General features: G+C 45.1%; 1 protein-coding gene across 1 annotated transcript in view; it reads left to right on the top strand.

The window, feature by feature from the left end:
• MAP4 (microtubule associated protein 4) overlaps positions 1-22,981 on the top strand; it is a 168,324-nt gene that overhangs the window by 13,221 nt on the left and 132,122 nt on the right. The window contains exon 2 of the mRNA XM_082314095.1: positions 19,123-19,176. The gene's annotated coding sequence lies outside the window, so the exon portion shown is untranslated. The remainder of the gene's footprint in view (positions 1-19,122; positions 19,177-22,981) is intronic.

Here is a 22,981-nt window from a genome sequence, read left to right as displayed (position 1 = left end):
GCATGAGAGCATCCCAATTGTAGAACTGTAAAACCAGGCATTTTGCTCAACAATTGTAGTATTACTTAAAAGAAATGTCACAATTTATAAATTGAGGAATAAAACATAAACAGTCCTCCCAAAGAGAAAAGTGGAATAGAGGTAGTCTCTGGTCTTTAATATCTTATTTAGCACATACAGAAAACCTTGAGTGGTATCGTTCTCCATACTGGATTTTTTAACCCATGCCTTTAAAGAAGGGTAACTCGGTAAGTGACTTGGAGGACCTACGATGTTTTGTCCTTAAATTATTTTAAGTTTCAAATTAAAGATGGTTGGATCTAATTATTTATGCAACATAAGCTTTGGATTCAGCTGAAAGATGTTACTGTGTTCTAAAAAGAAGTCAGACTGCAAAGGGAAGCTGTATAGCCACCAGCTACACTTATCATTTACTGATAGTGGACTTTTTCAAAGTAGTTTTCTTTCAACACTCCTGTTAATGCTTTAGATTCAAGCCTAAACGTTTTTGTGGAACTGGGGGTGGTGGTGGGGGAAAGCTAGATATAAATGGAATGTACTGGGGGAAAATAAAAGCAAATAATAAGCAGAGGAGGAGTAGGGCGAAGTAAGTCACTATTAGTTATTTTGATATTTTTTGTAAGTCAGCAAGACAGTATTATTCCCTCTGCTTTCATAGCATATGAAAAAAAAAAATCAGAACGTAAGAATTACTACAAGTCAGGCAAAAATTCATCTACGTGGATTTGTGCAGTAGCGTGTCTTCTGTTTTGTCCTTCATTCATCTTGTTTTTGGTGCTCAGGTGAGGGTTAAGCGTGGGCTGGCTCCTCTCGGCTGTCTGTACTGGAGCTGATCAGCAGCTTTCGTACCGCAGCCTGCCTGCCTGTGGATCCTGTGTGATTCTGTGGAGCGCTCGGATGCATCGTACGGCTTCTTCGGTCTCTTCATCTATGCTACCAGTGCTGACCTACCACAACAAAAATGGCTTTTCTTCATGGAAGGCAAATAATCTGTAAACAGGCAAGCGCTGATGTTGAGGAAATAACCCAGCTCAAAAGCCTCTGTATCTCCGAATAAAAAAGATTATCTTTGGTTACCACTGTTACCTTTGTCCTCTCGGCGCTATTTATCACACTTGTAGCTTGCAGGCCACACAAATCTCCCTGCTTATCTCGTCTCAGAGTTTTTCTTTTAATCTTTCCAAGTACAGGAACCATGAGTTCTAGATGAAATGCCTTGTATTATACTTTTCAGAAGCGTAATACCAAAAAAGGGGGCTGTATACTGAGGGGACCATTTTCATCTAGTAAACAGGGACATAGGCTGTATTTTATGGAATTGACTCAAATCTGATGTTTTTTTAGTCTGGAGATTGCCTGTGAATTGTTCTCTCGCTCTCTCATAGCTAGTTTTTACTAAATTACTTCTGTTAGTCTACTAATTTTTTTTTCAAATATATATTTTAAAAAAAAAAAGAAAATTTCTGTGTGTTCAAGATGCTCACCGGATTGATCTGATTAAAGGCAGTCTTTTGTGTAAACTCTAGGTTAATTAAGTGACTCATTCATTCTGTCTAGCTAAAGCTGAAGGGCTGCAGAGGCGAATGAATTGCAGGCAGCAGATGCTTGGATGAAAGAAGAAACAAACCAACCACAGGGTGAAACTTTCTGAAGCGTTTGTGTTCCCTTCTGAAAAGTGAGTTGAGAATGGACAGCCTGCGCCTCACCAGAGATCTGCGGAGCCGAGCATTTCATAGGACGTATATCAAAGTTTCTTTTGATTCCTCAATACTACATGAATTCTAGTTTGTGTCTTTGTTCTTAATTTCTATGATCTAGCCATTACTAAATGCCACTGCGTTTTGATGTGTTTCAGTTGTGTGCTATACAATGGTAAATCTTAATTCTGCATCCAGTTTTGTGTTGTGGCCGAGATGAGAATTCTTGCATGACTGGAATAAAATAGTGGGGAAGATCTAGAAGGAGGTTCAAAAAATGGCATGCTCCGTTGCAGCAGAGTGAATAGGATGCTCAGGTGTCAGGAGCCGTGGGTTCTGGCTTATATCCGTAGGATTACTTCTGTTTTCATCCAGCAAGCCTCTTGGTACAACACAGAAATAATTCTTGAAACGCAAGTCAAAACCTCGAATGCTTGGTTAGGAGGGGGATAGACAGACACAGTCTTGCTGGTCTTTCGGGCTTTAACTTGTGCATTTGGGCTTACCTTACAGGCAAAGGCTGACCCCCGGCGCATGAAGCGCCTGTGGCAAAGGTTTGGTTGGTAACGCCCTTTCCAGAAGCGGGGTGGATGGGTTTGAACGCTTTCAGGCTGCGGAGGAAACAGCACGGGGATCTCCAGCTCCCGAGGTGTGGAGCCCGCTTCGCATAAAATGGGGACGCTGTCGATGCTTTGGTGTTCTTTCAGCTTGATGCTGTTTGCGTGTGTTTCATGTGCTGGAGCGTACAGGTGGGATCGGTTCCTTTGGAGGCCTGTGTGAGGATGCTGAACTTGGGGATCTGGAATACGCTGGGTATCTGGCTTAAGCGCTTGCCAGTGCCCTCAGACAGGTACAGCATCAGAGCTTCAAACGCTGAATGAAGTTGTGTAGGGAGGCCCTGGCTGCCTAGAGCCTCGCGGGCACCTGCAGGCTGTGTAATCTTTGTTAAACTGACTGGTATTTTTGAAAGGAGATGTCTCAGCTCCTCCGAGCTGAACTTCAGGAGCTCAAGAACGTATTTGGATTTTATTGGGGGGAAAAAAAAAAAAAAAAAAAAAAAAAGAATGGTACTATGGCTACTACTCTTATCTTTTTTTTTTTTATTATTTTTTTTTTATTTCTTGCTCATCCTTCAGCAAGGGTGCCTTGCGCAGTAGCAACCTTCTTCCATACGGGCATATTCTTCTTCAGCCTGAGGCCAGGTATGGGCAGTTGAGAATATTTTCTCATTGCTTTTGGAATAAATGCAAAGTGTAACGGAAGTGATGTTCTAGAGTCTAAAAGTATCTCTTTGAAACACCCAGGGGAAAACAAACAAAAAGCCCCTCCCAAACCCCTCTGATACTTGTGAGAAGTCATCCCTTTATGATTCTAATAATTGGGCTAAAAAATGTAAAGATGTCTTATAAGCATTCTAAATCTAAAGAGGTAGAAATGTAGGAGGGGAAAAAAAAAAAAGGAGAGGCTACTGAATGTTTTCTGAATAATAAAGTGAACCTTTCTGTAAAACATCTTCTTTACTAATTACTCATAGAATGAAGCTAACTTTCTGAAGTACAACAGCCGGTAACAAAAAGCTTTTTGATAAAGTTTACAGTTGGGAATGATCTCATCCTAGTGACCAAGCGGTCACTGCGCAATGCTCTAACTATTTGCTGAAACAAAAGTATGCTGCATCGGCTGACCACCGAGTAATCTGCCCGGCGGTGGCGGGGGAGCTGTGCGGGCGGTCGGAGGCAGCCATGGCGCGGCAGCAGGTAGGAGATGCCCTCTGTAGAGCTTCTCGCTTCAGTTTAGAAGCAGGAGCTCACCTTTGGGGTGGGTTAAGCAAGAGCTGCTTCCTGCAAACTGGATGTACTTATTCTTCTGGCAATCACATTGATTATTTTGATTTTTTTTTTAGACTCTATAGGGAAGATTTTAGTTAAAAATGATATAAGAATGATCCCTAGCTTCGTAGATTTAAGTTATTTATTTTAAAGCACAGTACAGTGAATCAATATGCCTTCTGTATTACACTCACCCAGCTGTATTTTGCAGTGAACTGCTGTATTGCCAGAGTAAGAAATGAAGAAATCTCTTAAGTGGGTTAGAGTTTATCGAACCTTCCCTTTAGATTAACTTTGTCACAGACTTACACAAGAAAAACATTCGGTGACTCCCGTAGCTACTGCGTAGTGGCACTCGGAGCAAACCCGGCTTTGTTCACTGCGATATGGGCTATCCGTGTCTTCGTGCTGCTGTGACTGAAGTCCTCTGGCCTTTTGAAATGAAAGCGTTGCGAGGAGGACCCTTCTCCCCCTCTCGCCGCATTACGTTACTGTGTGCGCGATCAGAGTTTCGGTACGAGATGATGGACTTTTGGTAAAAATTCTGGAAACGACGGGATTTTATTTAGTAGTGCAAGCCGCTAGAAGCGGTGTGTGAAATGCCACGTGCTTTCCACCTGTTTCCATTCTTAAAATTATAAAATTGTCACTTTAAAATATGCGGTTGACTGGAAAAACTTACTGTACTAAGGGGAAACCCCAGCTATTCAACTTCGGCGATTCTTGTGGGAGTTGACAGTTGTACTGTCTCGCTCGCCGAGTTAGAATTCAGTGATGTGCCAGAAACAAAGCGAGTTTGAGTCATCCTGAGTCAACTGTAAAAACCCAAAGTTGTCGTATTCATTGGGTTTGGTTCTTTCAGTTTCTCGCTCCTGTAGGATCATTTGTTGTCCTTGGATGCATTGAGAGCCACATGCTGGTTCCAGTTTAAAATGCAATATCTGCGTGTAGGGGGAGCCAGAAAGTTTGGAGTCTGCTCAAACTCAAATACAAATATTTTATTTCTGCCAATTAATGAAATGCTGAGTCCTGTGAAAATAATGGAATTGCATAGGAGACAATGTATTATACTTGTCTTCCTTTTAGTTGGAATTTGTCTTAAAAATTACGGAAGAATTAATTAGTGATTTTAGAGTCGTACCAGCTTTTAAAGCTGAACGCAGCAGGAGTGACTACATTTCACCTACATTTTGTTGACTCAGAAATCCCCAAACCCTGGGTGGCATAGGAGCAGAGCTGTTTGTACGGCTTGTTTTGTTCGCAGCTGTCAGGCAGGGTGCACAGGCCGGTGCCAGGGTATTCCCACCTCCTGGTTCCCTTTCGGTAGTGGGGAACAGGGTGTTTGGGAGCAGAGCCTGTAGGTGCAGGACTGCTGTTCTCATACTGGCCTCTCAAAACAGCAGGCAGCAAAACAGCTTTGTTGGATCTTGCCAGTGAGCTTAAAATAAATATTAAAAAAACAAAACAAACTGAGAACGCAAACAAGTCCAGTTCATAAGTAACTCCTACAAAAGCCAGCCTCGCATGTTTAAACAGAAGTTGGCGGCCGTGCGCGCCGTCTGCCTCGGCGCCAGCCTCCGCCAGCGCTCTGCGCAGGCAGGGCGAGCGGGCACGTCTCCGCGCCAGACCGCGTCGGCGTACTCCCGGTTTGATTTTGAGCTGGTGTCATGGCCAGCGGCAGAGCGGCGCTATGATGTGGCTCAGCCAGGATGCCAGTGAAAGTGTGGATGGACGTAGGAACAGCTATGTTTTTGTTCTTAAAGAGTCTGAGCTGAAAAGTTTTAAGTTCAGATTAAAAGCAGGATGGTATAATGATTTTTTTCATTGGTCTTTGTGGTAATAACCTATGCATTAAACTGATAAGCTTTTCCGATCTGGTGGATGAGTTGAGCGGGCCTGAGCAGCAGCTCACCGGCTGTCTCGGCACAGGAGGGTGACGGGGTGTGCGGCTGGGGCCCTGGTTGCAGTGCAAACCTCAGCTATTCCGGGACTGTCACCCCGAGTAACTTGTGTGTATGCTTGAGCGAGACTAGGCCCTGCGTTCGAGGCCCCTGTATGGAGGAGGGAGGGATTTTTATTAGAAAATTACTTTTTTGGCACCAGAGCAGCTCTTGGGATTGTTTCGTTGGTCATTGAGGCCTTGCTGCGCTGGACGACCCGTCGGGTACGTGTGCGTGTTCTCCCACCAGCGTGCAGGCTTCTGGTGGCTCCGCAGAACCGTCTTCATTCCAATAGCTGTGAGAAACAGAAATCCCATGGATTAAGTACAGCGCTGGAAACTTGTTTTATTGGTACGTCTGAAGCATTTTCACAAGGGAATTTTCTTCATTCAGCTGTAGTACAATATTTATTTTATTCATGTAGCTTTTGATTTCTGAAGACATTTGAGATTTTTAAAGCAGTAAATCTATGCGCTAATTTACTTGATCACGATGCAAAGTGATGCGTGTTGTACTGCTTTCAATCTTGACGGGAAGCTGCTGCTGATCTTACTACATCTTCAGAGCAGGTATCGCTTTCCTCGATAAGCACAGAGCAAGTACCTGAGAGAACAGTTCCACCAAGCTCCCTTTGGAGTATCGCTTTTGTGATAACACTGACAGACTACTGCTGCTCCTCTGCCTTCAGCTAAACAAAACAGGGTATGTGGGGAAGGAATCTTCTAAGGTGCCAAGATCTCACTTCATCTTTTTTTTCCTGCAGTTCTTCTCCATCTCACTTCTCATTTACTGCGACTGAATAGCAATTTGCAAAAATGCAGCAAAAGAAAAGTGCTCGAGTCTCATGTCCTCCGCACCTCTGGCTGTTTTTGCCATGGCCTCAACTACTGATAGGTTAAGAAAAAAATTAAAAAATGACGTTTAACAATGCATCACAGTGTCTTAGGGCAGGGTAGAGCGAATGTCGGGTGAATGGTCTTGCTCTGTGGTGCCCTACTCTGCAGCCGGCTTCGGCAGGGTATTATTTAAGAGCCCCTCGGTCAGATACACCATGCTGAATATCGTGTCTCAGACCTTGAAACAATTTGTTTGTCTGGTCTGGTTTAACACAGCTGTCTGCACCTTATTGTAACCTGTCCTCACCTGATGCTGGGTACTAAGACTCCATCCCGCTTTTTCATGCTGAATTGAACAAATCTGTTTTTGGAGGCAGCTGCATAATGGGAAATCAGTGTTCTTCCTCTGTTCCAGTTAATTTTTTTTAGCTTTAGAAACTCTTTTCTTTAGAAACTTTAATTGCTCTTCTACAGTTGTAAATAAACATCTGAAGGATTTATCAGGTAATTTCAAGGCCTGTCACTTAAGTCTTGAATTTGCTAAGGAGTGACGCTGTGTTTTAAAAACCATAAGAGTCATAGTTTTGATGCAGAATATGGGAACATGTTCCAGCTCAAACCAAATGTTTAATCTAATCACTAACTGGCATTGAATCTTACTCTGACTGCTTGGTTTTACAGCCCACTTGTAAAACAGGGAAACTTACCTTTTACGGATTGACTTTTTGTTTGTTTGGTGGGTGGTTTTGGTGCCCCCCCCAATCTGAGTCTCAAGGACTGCTGTGCTTGGAGAGACAAGAATTTCCTTTGCGGTGGGACTTTTTTTTTTTTTTTTAACATCATCTCGAAGTGTTAAGACTTATGGAAAACCCCAAAAGCTTGGGTCAGGTGGGCTTCTTTATGCCTTGGAAATGTGATAGGCAAGCTGAAAGGCAAATAACTGAGTGTTAATGATCTTAACCGTATCTGGCTACGCTCTTCTGACCCTTATCTCCCCTTCTTCCCTTTCACCAGCTATGGGTGTCGCTTTCAGCGTACACCTTACAGCACAAATCCACTCTTACTTGCTCTGATTTTAGCTGGAAGTCTTAAATGTCAGCGCTGTATGATAAATAATGGGAGAACGTTGGCTTTCTTTGGTTCCCCTGCGCCCTCTGAACGCCCGACTGCTTGTTTCTGAGTGGTAGAGAGGTTGGTCCGTGTACTGGGGATCACTTAGGGCTGTCCTAACTTCTCAGCTCCGCCTAAGCCCAGGTGCCAGCTCTAGCGTGGCCATGTCCGTCGGGTGGTGTGCGCCGTCCCCGCCGAGGGGAGGTGAAATGAGGTTCTGAGGCTTCTCCTGAAGGAACTGGGAGAGTGTGGGGTGTTCCGCAGCTGGGATCTCGATGGGGTCCTGGCAAAGCCTGTGTGTAACCAGGACTTCTCCATTTCAGGAGCTTTGGTATCTCGGGACACTGATACTGCATAATTGCAGTGAAACTGGTCTTTTCCGTGTAAAGAGCAACCAGTCCTCTGAAAACTTCTGGAATATAGTCACGTTCTGAATGGTCTTGCTTGTAATTGATCATAACACTTTAGATCGTGTCTGTAATGATTTTGAGCGTCATTAACTTTTCTGTTAGAGGATGGCCTCTAGTCTAGAAGTAAATATTTTAGTACTAAGTGAAGTATATAGTCGCTGTGCTCCTGAATAGCCACGACTCCTGGAAAGGCCTTTTAGCTTGAAGACGGGGGGAGAGGAGGAGCCTGCCCCCAGCCCCTGCCGGGGCTGTCTTACAGCGCTCCTTACAGTTGAGCCGAGTATGTTTTCACATGCTACAGAACTACAGTGAGGATCTGTAGTTCTTCGCTGTGCAATCCAGACTCTGAAATAGCAGGATTCTAAATATTCAGCCGTCAAATGCAGTGGATCACTTAAGCTCTGAACAGTTTTAACTTTGTGCTTGGAAAGGTAATCTGTCTCTGCACGGGCACTGTTGCAGAGCAAGCCTGGGTTCCTACCAGCCCGTCTCTCCGTTGGCAGGGGACCGGTGGAGACCGTCTTACAGATGTGCAAGGGAGCAGCTGCTTTATTCGTAGCAGATTCCAGAAAAGCAAATAGGGAAGCTCAATGATTTCTAGCACTTAAATAGCAATGATCGTGTGTCTGTGCACTGGGTTTAAAGGCTTTTTTTTTTTTTTTGCCTTCCCTCTTCTGATCCATGTTAACATTTTGGCTCTTGAGAATGCAGAGAGAAATCTAGTGATGATGCACAGACTCCAACCCTGCTACGTTTGTGCAAAGGAAAATAAAGATTACTGTTTTTTTTAATGTATTCCTTGGTGTACTAGTTGCATTGCTGTCTGGCATAATTTAAAAAAAAAAAGTTGCATTCCCTCTGTCTAACAGAGCTGACATATCTTACAGATATCTTCTGTATCATCATTGGCTAAATAACAGCCCCGAAATTGATATGGAAAAATGTAAAAGCAAAATCAGGTTCTGTCGTGTTTGTGATCTGTAACTATTGAATTTTGGCATGGACTAATCTTACTGTTGGAGACAAGGGGAATTATTATCACTTCCATCTACCCTTTTTCATACAGGAGCTCTTGCACACTGAGGAAATGATGTTTTCCTTCTTTCACCTGTTTTAAGAAACAGCGTGTGTGTGGCTTGCCCTTGGGATGCTTTTGCTCACCTGTGACTAATGAGGAGTGTTAGGTGTTTTAATAAGGTCTTTATCTGGCTGGCTGAGCCCAGTCCTGCTGTCCGTGCCCGTCAGAGCCGTTCTGCTCGGCTTCATCTCCAGTTTCCGTAACAGAGACACGGGCGCTGGACACCAGGCCGGGAGGCTCGTGCGTGCTGGGGAACAGATACCGGGCGAAGGAAGACAGAATTTCCTGTAAAGCAGCATCTGTGTTCAGGAGCGGATTCCACAAAAAGCAGGCAGAAAAGCACATTGATTTCTAGCACCTAAGTAGCAGTGTTATGTGTGTGTGTGTGTGTTGTTTTATTTATTCCCCTGTCCCCCCAATCTTACTCCTTCTCTTCCTTGGTGCCATTTTGCCTCTTGAGAAAGCAGAGAAATCTCTCTTGATGCCCCATTATATGCAAGGGACAAGCATCTCTCTCTTGGAAATGTCGCTGCCTGTTATGCCTGAAAGTGCGATGACAGTAAATAGAATATAGAGCCATGGTGGAAGCTCTGCCCTGTGGTTTGTTACGGAAATGTGTGGCCTTAACTCAGAACTGCTCACAGAATTGCGTCTAGGAAGAGCAACTAGTTCATACTATAGATCGCCCTGAACAAAGGAGATACTGAATTTGCTGCTGCCTGGGTTCACCTTACAGCCTTGCTCACCTCCTGAAGTGACGGCGTGGCTGACTGGGGGCATGGTTAATGCCTAGGTCAGCTCCTCTTACGTGTTCCTAAACATCTTAAATATTTAACCTAAAATACACAGGTTATTAAACCTGTCAAACTGATTTGCTCAGATACTGGTGTTTGTTTAGAGTACATCTGGGCATGAGAGCTTGGTCTATATAGATGCCCTTTTTCATGGAGATGTCTTATGGTTTTGTTTTTGTTGTTAAGTAAATAACACATACTTTCAGAGCTTTGAGCCCAGGGTGCTGGTCAGGCTGCCAGTGTGTATTCTGCTTAATTTTGGTACTTGATGGGTATTGTTGTGGGTGTGGGTGTGGTCATCCCCGTCCCCCCCCCCCCCCCCAGCATTCCACGTAAAATCTTGTGTCATAAGTAAGTTTCCAAACGGAAAATAATAAAATGAAATAAATCCTAAATCTTTCTGTCTTAAAGGTACTTCTGGGTCAAGGTTGGGGCAGGCGCCAATCAGGGCGAAGAAGCACAGATCAATAGTACTGCCACATCCGAGTCCTCGAGTCCCTGCAAAACGACCCATTCAGAAGCACCACATAAACCTCAACTTAAAGAGCACCCACTGTTCTCTGTGTGGATTCTTTAACATAAAAATTATAGGGGCTTGATAGGTGGTTTTTTTTTTTAAGATGCGCTGAGCCCTGAAGCACTCAGTGAAGTCCATGAGCAGTATCCCTGAAAAGCGACCCGCAGCTGCGCAGCTCTCCCCTGCCCGCACCGCCGCCGTCCGTGCGTGCCAGCGCTGCAACCCTCTCCGTACTGCGCGTGCTCCCGGAGGAGCAGCAGCGATACAAGAGGAGGAGGGTCACGACCGCTGCAGGAGACTTGGGTGTCAGCGCGGAGATATTAACGGGCAACTCTGGCACTTAAATTGTGAAAGCTGGCAGGCGTCGACCTTGAAAACATAAGTAGATTTAAGTCTCATGAATTTTCATGCTTTCTCACAATAGTAAAATGGCAGATACGGTTCAGAATTCTCCTCCAATAGTTGTTTGGCTTTAAAGCCGTCGCCATGGTAACGCGTTATCGCTGAGGCAGTCTTCAAGGTCCCAAAGACATGGGAAATCCAAACTCCTCTCGCTTGCCCATGATAGTTCATTAGCTGACACTGCAGACAGCGTTCTTTTTGTAAAATTGCTGTTGGCACCTGCAGCTTCCTTCTTGGTTGCCTTTTCCGAAGTCAAGGAAAGACAACGTTTCATAGTCCAAATGAGATGACGGTGTTTTCTGTTCAGGGGCGCGCCAGCAGCTGGCTGCATTTGATATATATTCACATTGTATTTTTAAACGTGCATAGAATCGCTGACCGCTCCACTGACTCTTTGATCCGCATAGTGAGAGTTTGTGAGAGTGGAAAGGAAACGCGCAGCCCTGTTCTTGACCCATCTCAGGACTTGCCAGATTAGGGTGTGGGAAAACAGCGGTGTTCTCTGCATGACTGCCGCTCTAAAAGGGCGTAGCGTGGATGAAACGAATAAGAGAAGGATGCTTTTTGTTTTTCCTTCTAAAGTCCAGGATAGCGGTCTTGCTGACCCCCTTCCTTCTAGAATTGAAAACTCTATCATGTTGTGGTCGCTGAGCCCAAGACAGCCTCCGACCACCACATCGCCCACCAGTCCTTCTCTGTTTGTAAACAGCAGGTCCGGCGGGGCACCTCCCCTGGTTGGCTCCCTCACCAGCTGCGTCAGGGAGTTATCTCCCACACGCTCCAGGAACCTCCGAGACTGCTTTTTCTCTGCCGTGTTGTATTTCCAGCAGATATCTGGTAAACTGAAGTCTCCCATGAGAACAAGGGCTAGGGATTGTGAGACTTCAGCCAACTGCTTATAGAATACTTCATCTGTTTCCTCATCCTGGTTGGGTGGTCTGTAACAGACTCCCACCACGATATCTGCCTTGTTAGCCTTCCCCCTGATCTTAACCCATAAGCGCTCAACCGTATCATTACTGTCGTTGAGCTCTAGACAGTCAAAACACTCCCCAACATACAGGGCTACCCCTCCACCTCTCCTGCCCAGCCTGTCCCTTCTAAAGAGCTTGTAGCCATCCATTGCAGCACTCCAGTTACGTGAGTCATCCCACCATGGGATCCCTCCCATCGAGAGGGAACGGCCTCAAGCTGCGCTGGGGAAGTTTAGGTTAGATGTTAGGAAAAACTTCTTCACCGAAAGGGCTGTCAGGCCCTGGCACAGGCTGCCCAGGGCAGTGGTTGAGTCCCCATCCCTGGAGGTATTTAAAGGGCGGATAGACGTGGTGCTCGAGGACACGATATAGTGATGGACTCGGCAGTGCTGGGTTAACGGTTGGACTCGATGATCTTAAGGGTCTTTTCCAACCTTAACGATTCTGTGATTCTATGTTTTACATGTTGAACAGCCTGTTAAAACTTGGCTACTGATAAACCTATTTCAGGCTTGTTTGCTGGGCATGGGACCTCAGTGCCTTTTATGATTGCAGCTAGAAGTCTTGCGCTTCTTCCTTCTCCTCCTTCACCTGTGTCTGGAAATGATGGCTGGCAGCCTCCATGGAGCAAAAAGGAAACGTTAACCGTGGCTTGAATAGGAGTGAGCTCAAAGAAGTTCCTTTGCAAAGTGAGAGCAAGAGTTTCCACAGCTGAGAAATACAGCTAATGGAGCAACACGTGTCACTGTATGGAGGAGCGAACAAGGATCTAGGCAGCCCGTCAGCTCGGCAGTATTTCAGGTTAAAGAGGTGGCAGCCGTAGGTTAGACACTGGTGAAAACTTATGATCAACTCACGCTTCCAGCTGTTCATTAAACAACCTTTTAAAAAGTATAAAAGAATCGAATTGGTGTGAGTGAAGAGGGGGCTGGGTTGGGAACAGCCCTCTGTTTTAGCTGAAGTTGTTACGGATGGGTGGCTTACATGAAGGGGCAGAGGAAAGCTACGGAGAACATGTGCTGGTTGTCCATGCTAACCTCCTAACGGATAACCTGTGAAACAGATGTGCCAGACGTTCAGTTTAGATAAAAGGAACAATCTAGCGCAGGAGACTTCATGAAAGACTTTAAAGACTAGCAAAAATGATTTTTTTTTTTTTTTTTTTAAGGCATTGAGAGAGATGACCTTGCAAACAACCCTGTTTCTTACAGTAGTGGGCTGGGGAGGCTTGCTTGGTGGTATGCTCTTTTGCAGGGGCAGATGAGGATGAGCTGGACTACTGGAGCTTCCAGGAAGCTGGGGTGATGTGAATATGAAAACAGCTTACTAAGAAGCTTCTCATAGACTGGTGTCTCCAGCTATACCTGTGCTAGTGAATGACATGGTGCTTGCTGACTTCTGGTAGTGCTGGAATACAGCATCTGTGCTGTTTGTTTTTAGAATATTTCCTGTTGCGATCTTTGGCCTAGGGCTAAAGACCTCTCCCAGACACTGGTGGGTGCTATTCAAGAGCTAGCATGGACCAAGACCGTTCCCAAGAGCTGTTTACATGTAGCCACCCTGGTTTAAAGAGTAAGGCTTTACAAGTGCGAACGCAGCCCTTTCCTTGCCACCGTGGCCCTGGGCACGTTTAAGCCATCTCGTTGAACTCCCTAGTGGGGAGGTAGCCTTGGCGCTCCTTCATGATTGCAGGAAGCACAATCAGTTTCGCAGCCTTTCATTAGAGGACAAGTGAGATTTGAATAATGAAAGCTGCTTGTTCCCTTTGTCCTCCTCAAGGGATCATTACCGTTCAGCCCCAGCGAAGGCAAAATGGCGTTGGAGGAGCTTCGGTTGCATTTAGTTTAACTGAAGCGTGTTCCTATTTCAGTCATAGTTCAAGACTTGACTCAGGTTCTTATTGCTCCTTTTTCTAATGTGCATGCAACTGAATCTTTACTTGATGAATCCCCGTAACATCTCAAATCATTAAAAATGCCTCTCTCTGGTCTATACTAGCCAAAAAGATGGCAGGTTGTTGGATGATGCCGCCGAAGTGTGGGCGCGGGTATGTGCTTTGACAAATAAAGCCTGTGACAGGAGTGGCAGTGGGTCTGTATTGATTAGATATAGCAGTAGGAAGAATTCCTGAATTCTTAATACCTTTATTTTTAGATGTAATTTGGCTAGGCTGAAGGCTTACTGTTCAATGAATTGTTCCAAAAATAAATATTTCAGAAGAGGATTAAACTTGAATGTGAAAGACAGTTTTTCTTATGCATCAGCGTTCATGGAGGGAACTGGCCAGAAATCACTATCCTCCTTAAATTTGCATGCTCTGAATCCAAATTAGAACTGCTCTCACCAAAGCTACTCATCCACACAGGAAGCTAGAGGTGCTGTTGGGAATGCAACTGTGATAGCTAATTTTAGCTAATTTAGTCCTGTTAGCAGCAGAGTTCTTCAACTGTGAAGAGAGATACTTTGGTCTTACTTAAATCGCTTTCTTTTTTTATTTAGCTTCTACCGAAAAGGAATGTGCTTTGTTGTTTCTCACCAAGGGCATTTTCTGCCTTGGTTTTTGGTGTTTGGTTTTTTTTTTTCTTTGTAGATCTGGATGTTTGTGTGTTAAGTGGTGTCCCGCTGTGTCCCATCGGTGTGTTGTCCCGTCCTGTTCCCCCGCCCCATTTAGACACATCTGAAAGATCTACAGAAAGATTCAAAGATCACTTCTGTCAAAGCATTTCATCTCAGCCTTCTCTGGGGGGTTTCAGCCTCTTGTCACGCCTACTGTCTTGTAGCGCAGTTGACTACTCGCTCCCGCCCTCCCCCTGCTCTTCGGTTGTACCCCACCTAGCTACAGACCTCTGGCTGCTGGAGCTTACCTCTTCGTTGGCATTTCTTGCACTGTCCAGCCTTTGGGGATCGTTCTGGAAGGTCCTTGGTTGGTCTTTGACACTGGTGATTTGGCAATCTGTGAGTTGCTCTTCCAGCTTTCTGGAATCATCGCACGTTGTTTCTTTAGTCAAATTGCTCTTGACATACGAAAATCCACTGTGCTATAAAAACAGCTACACTTGCGCAGCTGCTTATTTACTGTCTGATTGTATGAGCCTTGCTGTTTTTTAACTTTGTCAACCTGAATTGCTACAGAAGACTGTTTGTTAAAGCCTGTCCTCTTTAATAAGGATTAAACGTGGATATTGCCGAAGAGTATCTGCTTGCTTTACAGTTGAAGACCTTTATTCTTCCATGTGCTACCCGCAATTGGGAAGTACGATCTCTTCCTACAAGTAGTAAGAGTTGCGTGACTACCGCAAAAGTCTGACTTGCTGTTCATGAATGTTTCCCTAGAAGATTATTCACTCTTAGAGTTCAGTGGAACTCCATCTTGTGTTTTGAAGACTCTTTAAATTATTAGTCTAACTTCAGCACTTTGCTTCTCTCCCGGGGGAAGCTCTACTCAAAAGCCTAGAATCAAATCTAAAAGCAGTCTCTTTCAAATCCTGTCAGCTTTATTTGAGATGCCTCATCCAAGTGTGGGAACAGGAATTTGACGCTTAACAAAAATTCATTAAATATTTGGCAATGGTACCCATGAAGAAAAAAACTCCACCATATATTCTAGAATAAATTCTTGGTTTAGGATCTTGGTGAGTTCAGTTATGGGCAAGGAGCCAAGGTAGGGGCTTGTGGCTATGAAGGTGGCTTTCACTGTGTCACGGTGCTGTAGTTAATTTGCTGCTAGCATTATTCCCCTAGGAAAGGACTGGGGTGAAAATCTGAGATGCCTTAATCTCCGGGTTTCACGGCCACCATGTATATATAGCTCAGGGTTTACAAGACGTTGCGTTTGAACCCCTGGTATTCGACAACGTGATACTGCTTTGCATGTGGAATGCTGTAGCTGCAATGTGTGCCGCCCCTCTCAGCTTTTCATATCGAGTGATCTTCGTGTACCGCGCATATTGAAGACGGGGAGCTATTTAAAGGAAGCTGTTTATCTAGAGACTTGGAAACAAAGTGTGAAGGGTGAGAGACAACAGGAAACTAAAATCGAGTGGCTTTCTCTCCGGAGATATAGGGAATGGTCCTCTGAATTTGGGGGTGAGAAAACAGAAAGTGTTGCTTGTTTAGAGAAACCGAGGGAGCCGATAAGGGCATCTGATATGGCGAATGGCACATTCTTTCTGTTATAAACTTAATTGCACTGAAGTGCATTCCCTTTAGCTGGGGTAAGAGTGATAACCCTGAACATAACTGGAGGTTTGCTCTAGTATCTCTCTTCGGCAGCACAGCAACATAAGCGCAGATTCAGCCAAGCACCGTTCATGCAGAAAGTACTAAATTATTGCAGCTAGAGACTGTCTAGTCACGATAGTTTTGTGAGGTGGATGTCGGGGAATCAATTCCTTGCTTCTGTCTTGCATCCTTTTTGGGTGCTTTGCCAAGGTAAGTCGTGTGCTTCTCTCGTGGACCAAGGAGGGGTGGTAGCTTACTCCATCCTCCCAAGGGCTGCCCCTGGGAGCTGGCAGGGACAACAGTCGCTACTTAAAGCGGTAAGAACCTTCAGAATTATGAAAAAGCAGAAATGAATTGTTAATGTTTGCCCTGAAATATGTATATGCTTTTGGGACACCTCAGAATAACTGTTGTATTATAGATGGGGTGGATGTGGTGAACTCTCAGGTGAGGAAGAAACAAGGTACGAGACTGGGTAGTAAGCAGAAAGTAGTCCAGTCTGTTAATGGGATGCAGGCAGTTCAGTTGCTGGGGGAAAAAAAAGCCATCTGTGTAGAAAACTGGGTGAAGTTAGAGAAGCCATTGCAATGTTTAGTGCAAGGAGCTTGGGAACCAGAAGAGCTGAGGAACAAGAACTACTGGTGCAGGACGTGAAACTGGATATTATAGGGATAGCAAGCACGATGGGACAGTATGCATACCAGGCATTACCTGTTTTCTGATAGCGTAGGCAAGATAAAAATGAAGAGTGGGTGTGGAGTGGGATGTAAATGAAATAATAGCCTGCTCTTCCTCTGTTGGGTTGCTTTTCAGTGTCACTTGCATAAAAATTGTGCTGGGGAGAAATAAAGTTGCAAACTTGGGATCGGGGTTGCAATGTACAGAGAGATATCTCTTGACATTAAAGTAGTTCCCGGTAATATTTCTTCAAACTGGAAAACAATTATGGCTAATAACGGGACGCATAAGTCAGTATTTGCTGGCCAGGTGATGGGTGACGACTTTTTTTTTCCCTGCTGTTCACCAACACTTCTCTAAGTGCTCGGAGTCTTCCCCCATTTATTATGTGAGGGGACAGCGGAAAGTCTCTATCTTAGGCTACTGTAAGACCTAGCGCATAAAAATCTCTGTAGCCACACCTGCAATTATAGCAAATCTGTCAATCTGTGCCAAGAAAGACAAATTATTTAGCGTTTCTGCTTGTCAATCAAGAACACCCCATACTTAAGGAAAAAAGCAATCTTTACAACTGTGGATAGTGAAGACCACCTTGGCAGCACAGGAATTCTTTCCCTCGGGGTTTATTTAAAGAGGAACTAGAGATGCAGGTTTACCAAAAGACGAAATGTTTTTGCCCAGACCAAGAAACTGTGGTAGATTTTACTTCACTGGTATCAGAACCGTGGTTGATACAGCGCTACCCAGTTTGAGACGGAGTAGCAATGCCCAGCACTAAAAAAGGGGCTAATACTTTTCATTTTCTTTAATGTTCTGCTGCAAAAGATAGGGCTATGGATTTTTTTTCTTCTTTTTTTTTCTTAAGTAAGGTAAAAATCTGGTGTTTTCAATGCAAAGAGATTGGAATATCATGCGTGAGAGTGTAACGACCTGGTGGGTCACCGCGACAGATGCGGGATGAACTTGCATGGAGCGGACTGTCCGGCTGTGCGTTCAGGGCTTGACGCCTTTGGATGTGATCTGGGCGTTCATCGGTTGGAAGGAGCTGGGGAGGAGGCCCTCGATGCCCCAGTCTATCACAGGGTGGCCAGACTGCAAATAACGACGTGGAAAAAGAAAGCGTGGGTTTATGATGTGTGTTAGCAGAGTTTCCCCCTGTCGGAAAGGGGAGCGTTAGTGTTACACACAAGCAAGAGCTCATCCACAAGACTTGTGTATCTGAACCAGACACAAGGTATTTCTCCATTCCTTAATTCACTTGGTAACTCTCCTTTCCACCCCTTCTGAAGGGAACAGGACTCTCTCGGAAGGTTTTTCTCACTCCTGAGTGCTTTCCCAGTTATTAAAGCTGAAGTGATACTCTTTTCGCTGGGCTGTTTCCTCATTTACCAGAAAGATCGGGCATTTTACTTCCACGTAATGTGAAATGTGCGTCTGTAGGGAGAGGAACGAGCATTAGCGCTTCTATGTGACTTTGCATTAACAAGCAGGTACTGAGACGATACGGTGTTGTGAGACTGGCTTGATTACTTGCTATGGTGAAGAACAAGTTGGACGTTTCTCCGTGTGGGCTGAAATACTTCCCTGACTGACTGTGCAGCTTAGTTTATATTCTTTTCTGCAGAGCGCTGCGTGGAGAGTATACGGAGTATTATTTTGATAGAAATTTTTGTGTGTGTATAGGCGTGCTTGTTTTACAACAAAGACACATTAGTGAACGAAGTGTAAAATACCATATAGAAGAATTTGGGAAACACCACCCGGTAGATGAGGAGATGGTTCCCTGGTAAAGCTGGTGGGTATAGCCTCACTGAAATGATGGAAAATGTACAGAAAATAGCCTGCTGTGTGCAACTGAAATACAGCTCCTGATGTCTTTCTTTTTAAATCTGGATCCCCTTAAAATATTAATCCAAGTATCATTAATGCAATCCCTGAAAGAATACAGCGTATACTTTTCTAGCTGAGTAACACATCTAGCAATACCTGTAGGTTTTGACTTGTGAGTGCATTAACATTGTGAGAGATTCCACTCTGAAGTTGCGAAGTACAGAAAAGGCACGGAGCGGTACAGGCTTTATGGAACGCAAAAGCTTCCTCTTTGCTTTCTCGCTCGTCTTGGACTAAACCGTGACAGTTGTGCCGTATGAAAGCCTTTGGCGTGCCTCGCGCAGCGGCTGTCGCAGGTGGCTCCGCGGGTGTGTGCCTCGCAGCGACTTCGGGAGCTTTCAAGCCATTATGTGAACACCTGAAACGCTGCTTAGTGGAGGGGTGTCCTAATCAGCCCGGGATACCCCAGCTTCAGTGGCTTGTTTGTAAAACATCTATTAAGATGCATGATGATGGAAAAGTTGCTCACAATTTGCATGATATATCCTTAACAGCTTGATCAAGTGTTGATGTGAAACAGTAATAGCTAGATAGTATTCCTGTTGAGGAGCCAACATTAAGGAGAGCTGCCTGGATGACCGTGGTGGGACTGTAGCAACATTTCTCAAGATTTAGTTAATTTTGAGTAACGTAAATCATCTCCTAGCCATCCCTAATAAGCATACGTGCAAGTACTCTGTAATTGTATGGCTTCATCTGAATTGTTCATGCGTTGTATTTTGCAGATAAGCAGCTTCTGAGGACTGAAGGCCCTGCTGAAGGGAACACCTGCTTTTGAGGTATGAACTACTTTTCTAATGACACAACACTAAATCTTTAATTAAAAGCAAAGGTTTGATACAGCTGTGTGTACACACTAAAACTTCATCTGTTCTGGGAAATACAGCTACCGTCTAGAGTTCTGAAATGTCAAAACCTGCGGCAGAAGTTCAGTAGCAAAGCTTGGCAGAGCAGGCACGCCTGGCTATGACAAGCGGAGTGTTAAATGGGCGCTGGGAGAGTCTGGATGTCTTTAAAAGGCATTATATGGAGAGTTCTGTGACTGGAACTTCGGCAGAATAAACATATCTGAAATGCACTTACCTTTCCAATCTTTTCTGGTAAACACTGTATTTACTACTCTTTTTTGCATCTCTCCCTTTGGGTATTTATTAAAGTGTCTAACATTCCCCTGCTTCTGTTCAAGGTAGCAGGGCTGGTGTGTGACTCCAGGGACGTCCCTTCTGGCCAGTTGGACCTTCTTGCTTGCTTTTTCTGCTGTAAAGGGCAGACATCTTGTTTAACTTGGTCACTGAAACCATTTTATTAGAGTAAGAGGACTACTAAAGATTAAACTGAGCAAACTAGGCTAAGAAAAAACCAAGTCTGATTTGATTTGTTAGGAATTTGGAGCAGTGGGTCACTTGAGTTTCTCATCCTAGCCTTCCTTTGTGGAAGGCACCATAAAGCTACACTTTCACTGGAGTCTATCATCAGGTCTGCAGTCTGAGGATATTTGAGGCGCAAGTGCTCACGTAACGTGCGTTAGTGAAGGAATTACAATTTCTTCATTCTATTTATATGGACTGAGGGACCCAGGTGTCTTCTGCGCTGCAGTTTGATTTGCATGAGAGTGTGTTCTCAAATGCTGTCTGTTCCTTCAAGTCCTGGGAGCAGAATCAACCTGTTTACTCCACTAATTAATACTTCCTTCTGCCTTAACCTTAAGGTAGTCTACAGTGTAAACCAATGAAACACAGGGCACAGACTTGGGCAGGAATGACTAAGCGGTTACCGTCAGTCTGCCAGTACCATCCAGTGCTACTTGGCTGTAGAGAATGCAGAGGAGTCAAATGGATGCAGTTCCATTGCAGCTTGTTTCAACATCACCAACTGCATCTACTATGATTTACTAAAACTGTCTTGAAGTGACAGTAGCCTCGCGTGTCTCCTAGAACTTTGTTATGGGTATGGGAAAAAATTGTTCCTAGAATGCCTTTTTTTAGTCTCCTTAAGCGGCAGGTACAGAGATGACGTCGTAGGTGCAAAGTTCTTCTGGCTCTTCAGTCAGGCTGATGCTCTTGTGCATCCCTTTGCGGTGTGACTGGAGCCAGGCTCAGCGAGGGGCAGCCGCACCACCAGCTGATATACGGTGTGCTGGGGCCGCCTGCCAAACCACCTGAAGTCCTTCTCTGAAAGCCGTTTGAATAAAAGCCAAATAAGATGGCTTATCTCCCTCTGGGGGGGATGGAGGGGAGGTGCCCAGAACGCTGTGTGTGCTTTTCACCGTGGCCTCGATGGAGCGAAAGAGGTTGTGGGGGGTGGACTGTCAGCTGAACGGAGAAGGTGACACGGGAGTGTTAGAGCACTGCATCGCCCTCCCTGCATGCTCCGGTCTTGAACCTCCCCCCTTTCCACTTCACGTAGCTTTGACCAGCGTGGTCTTAATGTCTGCCAGACTCCTTGGATGTCTGGAATTGATGGAAGATTTCAGTTTACTTGGTCATGTCGTTAACTCCCAAGTCGTCACCCAAGGGGGTGAGTTCGCTATGTTATAATTTTTCCTCCTTTCTTTTTCCATTGTACAAAAATGAGAGTTACGGTGTAAGCGGTCTCCTAGAGTCCCAGGGATACGTGTAGTTGTACCCCTCAACATTTGTTGTTCCATGGTTGCAGGACACGGAAACCAAACAGGTGTTTCCCACAGACTGTATTCAGCAGCTAAAAATGCTTCCTGAAGTAATTTATCCGGGAACGTTTAATCCGCGCTCATTGACTGCCCGGATGAATAAAGGCCGCTTCCTCCCCAACATCCCTTGGGGGAGCCCGGGAGCGCGGGCAGGAGGGAGCAGTGTTTGTGTGGCGCTGGCCCTGGCTGGTGGGTTCGTGTTGGATGGCCCGGTCCAGAAATATCTCGGGTTCTTTACAAAGCGATGACCCGTTCCTCTCGCATTGCCACTCCGAAATAAATGGGTTCTTCCTGCTTACTCTGTTATGAGCTCTTTCAGCCAAGTGCGGTTGCGTGTTTGGTCATCTTACTTGCTTTCTTAACTACAAATACTGACTGCAACTCTTGTGGCACCTAGAACTTCATTTGGTTATTGTATTGGTTACATGTGTATAGCTGGCAAGAAAGTGCTTCTAAAAACATTTCCTGATGGATTAATTTGTATTTTTTGTATACCTGCTCTAGCTGGGAAGGAACATGCGCAAACCCACATCTCTAGGATCAATTTTATTGATGAGAAGTGAACTAGACTGGGGCTGCTGCTGACATAATTGGAGTAGGAGCGGGGAGCTGCTACTTGCTGCGTGACTCCCTGCTCCCCTCCTGCAGCAGAGCTCTGCCTACAGAGAATTCCGCTCGGCTGAGAGAGAACTTTCTCTGCCCCTCCGCTTCGGAGGCACAGACCACGCGCGATTGCCTCTCCTCCGAGAGGAGTTTGCAGTTTGCTGGAGGAGGGGCTCACCCGCCCTTTTAAAAGGGGGTTAAGGAGGTGTAGAATCATCGAATCGTTTAGGTTGGAAAAGACCTCTAAGGTCATCAAGTCCAGCCACGTGCGCTGAACTCCTCGGCTGGGAATGCGGAGAACAGAACTGAGAGGGTTTAGCCCTTGAAGCGCGAGAGAACCCTTGGGAAGAAGGCAATGCTACCGTGTCACCTACTGCATGTGGCTTTCCTTCCTTAGAGATGTGGGCAGAACCCTTTCTTTTAATTAAAAACAACTTTAGAAGTGGGTTTTTTAGTACCACGGGGAATAATTATCTATTCGGTCCCCTTATCTTTCCCTTTTTGTGCCTGTGTCAAAGGGCGCAATCCTGTGATACTGGATATTGCAGCCATACCTGCAATAAGGAAGTGAATCATTCTCTAGAGAAACTAATAGGCCGTACCCGATAACATTGCGGGGAGACCTGAAATTTCTTTTATTGCTCTTTCTTTCATGAAAGCTCAGCTTTTGTTTTCTAACCAATGCCTTGTTTTTCAGCCATAGTTGAATGTATTTGTTATCAAGAGTACGGAAATATAAATACAATAGTGGTTGAACTGCAGTAGCTACTCCCTTCCTCCTCTGCTGGCTTCCTGCATACATTTTGGAAGGTGGAAACTATTCTTCTGCATTAAATCATTTCAGAAATGAGTGTTCTTCCCCCTGTTGCCACCCCATCAGGTTTCAAAAGCCAAAGGGTACGAGCAAAGAGAAACGATGACTCTCACAAGTGTTCCTCGAGACCGAGAAGTAACACAGGGCCTCTCGCTGCAGCTCCTCTCAGCGCGGTCCCCTGCTCCGGCCTGATGCACGCCCCGGCTAACGGGGCACCTCGGTTTTTCTCCACTTCACCTAAACCTCCAACCAGATAACCACACAGGCACCATTCTAGGTGAACTAAGTCGGCGTTCATCTGCTTGCAATATTTGAGCACGTTTCTTAGAAGAAAAACTAAAAAATTGGAGCAGTGCCTTCACTGACTCGAGTGTATTTCTCCCAGGCTTAAGTTTGCAGTTATTTTTGAAAGCTATTTCATAAATGTGGTTCTAGTTGTTCTAGTAACGTGGGTCACTAGTAGCTAATGTTGGTTGCTTTCTTAGTTGGGTAGGAATTT

Source organism: Platalea leucorodia (assembly GCF_965183815.1).
Source record: "Platalea leucorodia genome assembly, chromosome: 1".
Lineage (NCBI taxonomy): Eukaryota > Metazoa > Chordata > Aves > Pelecaniformes > Threskiornithidae > Platalea > Platalea leucorodia.
Note: the sequence above shows the minus strand (reverse complement) of the source record. Positions and strands in the feature narration are given on the sequence as shown.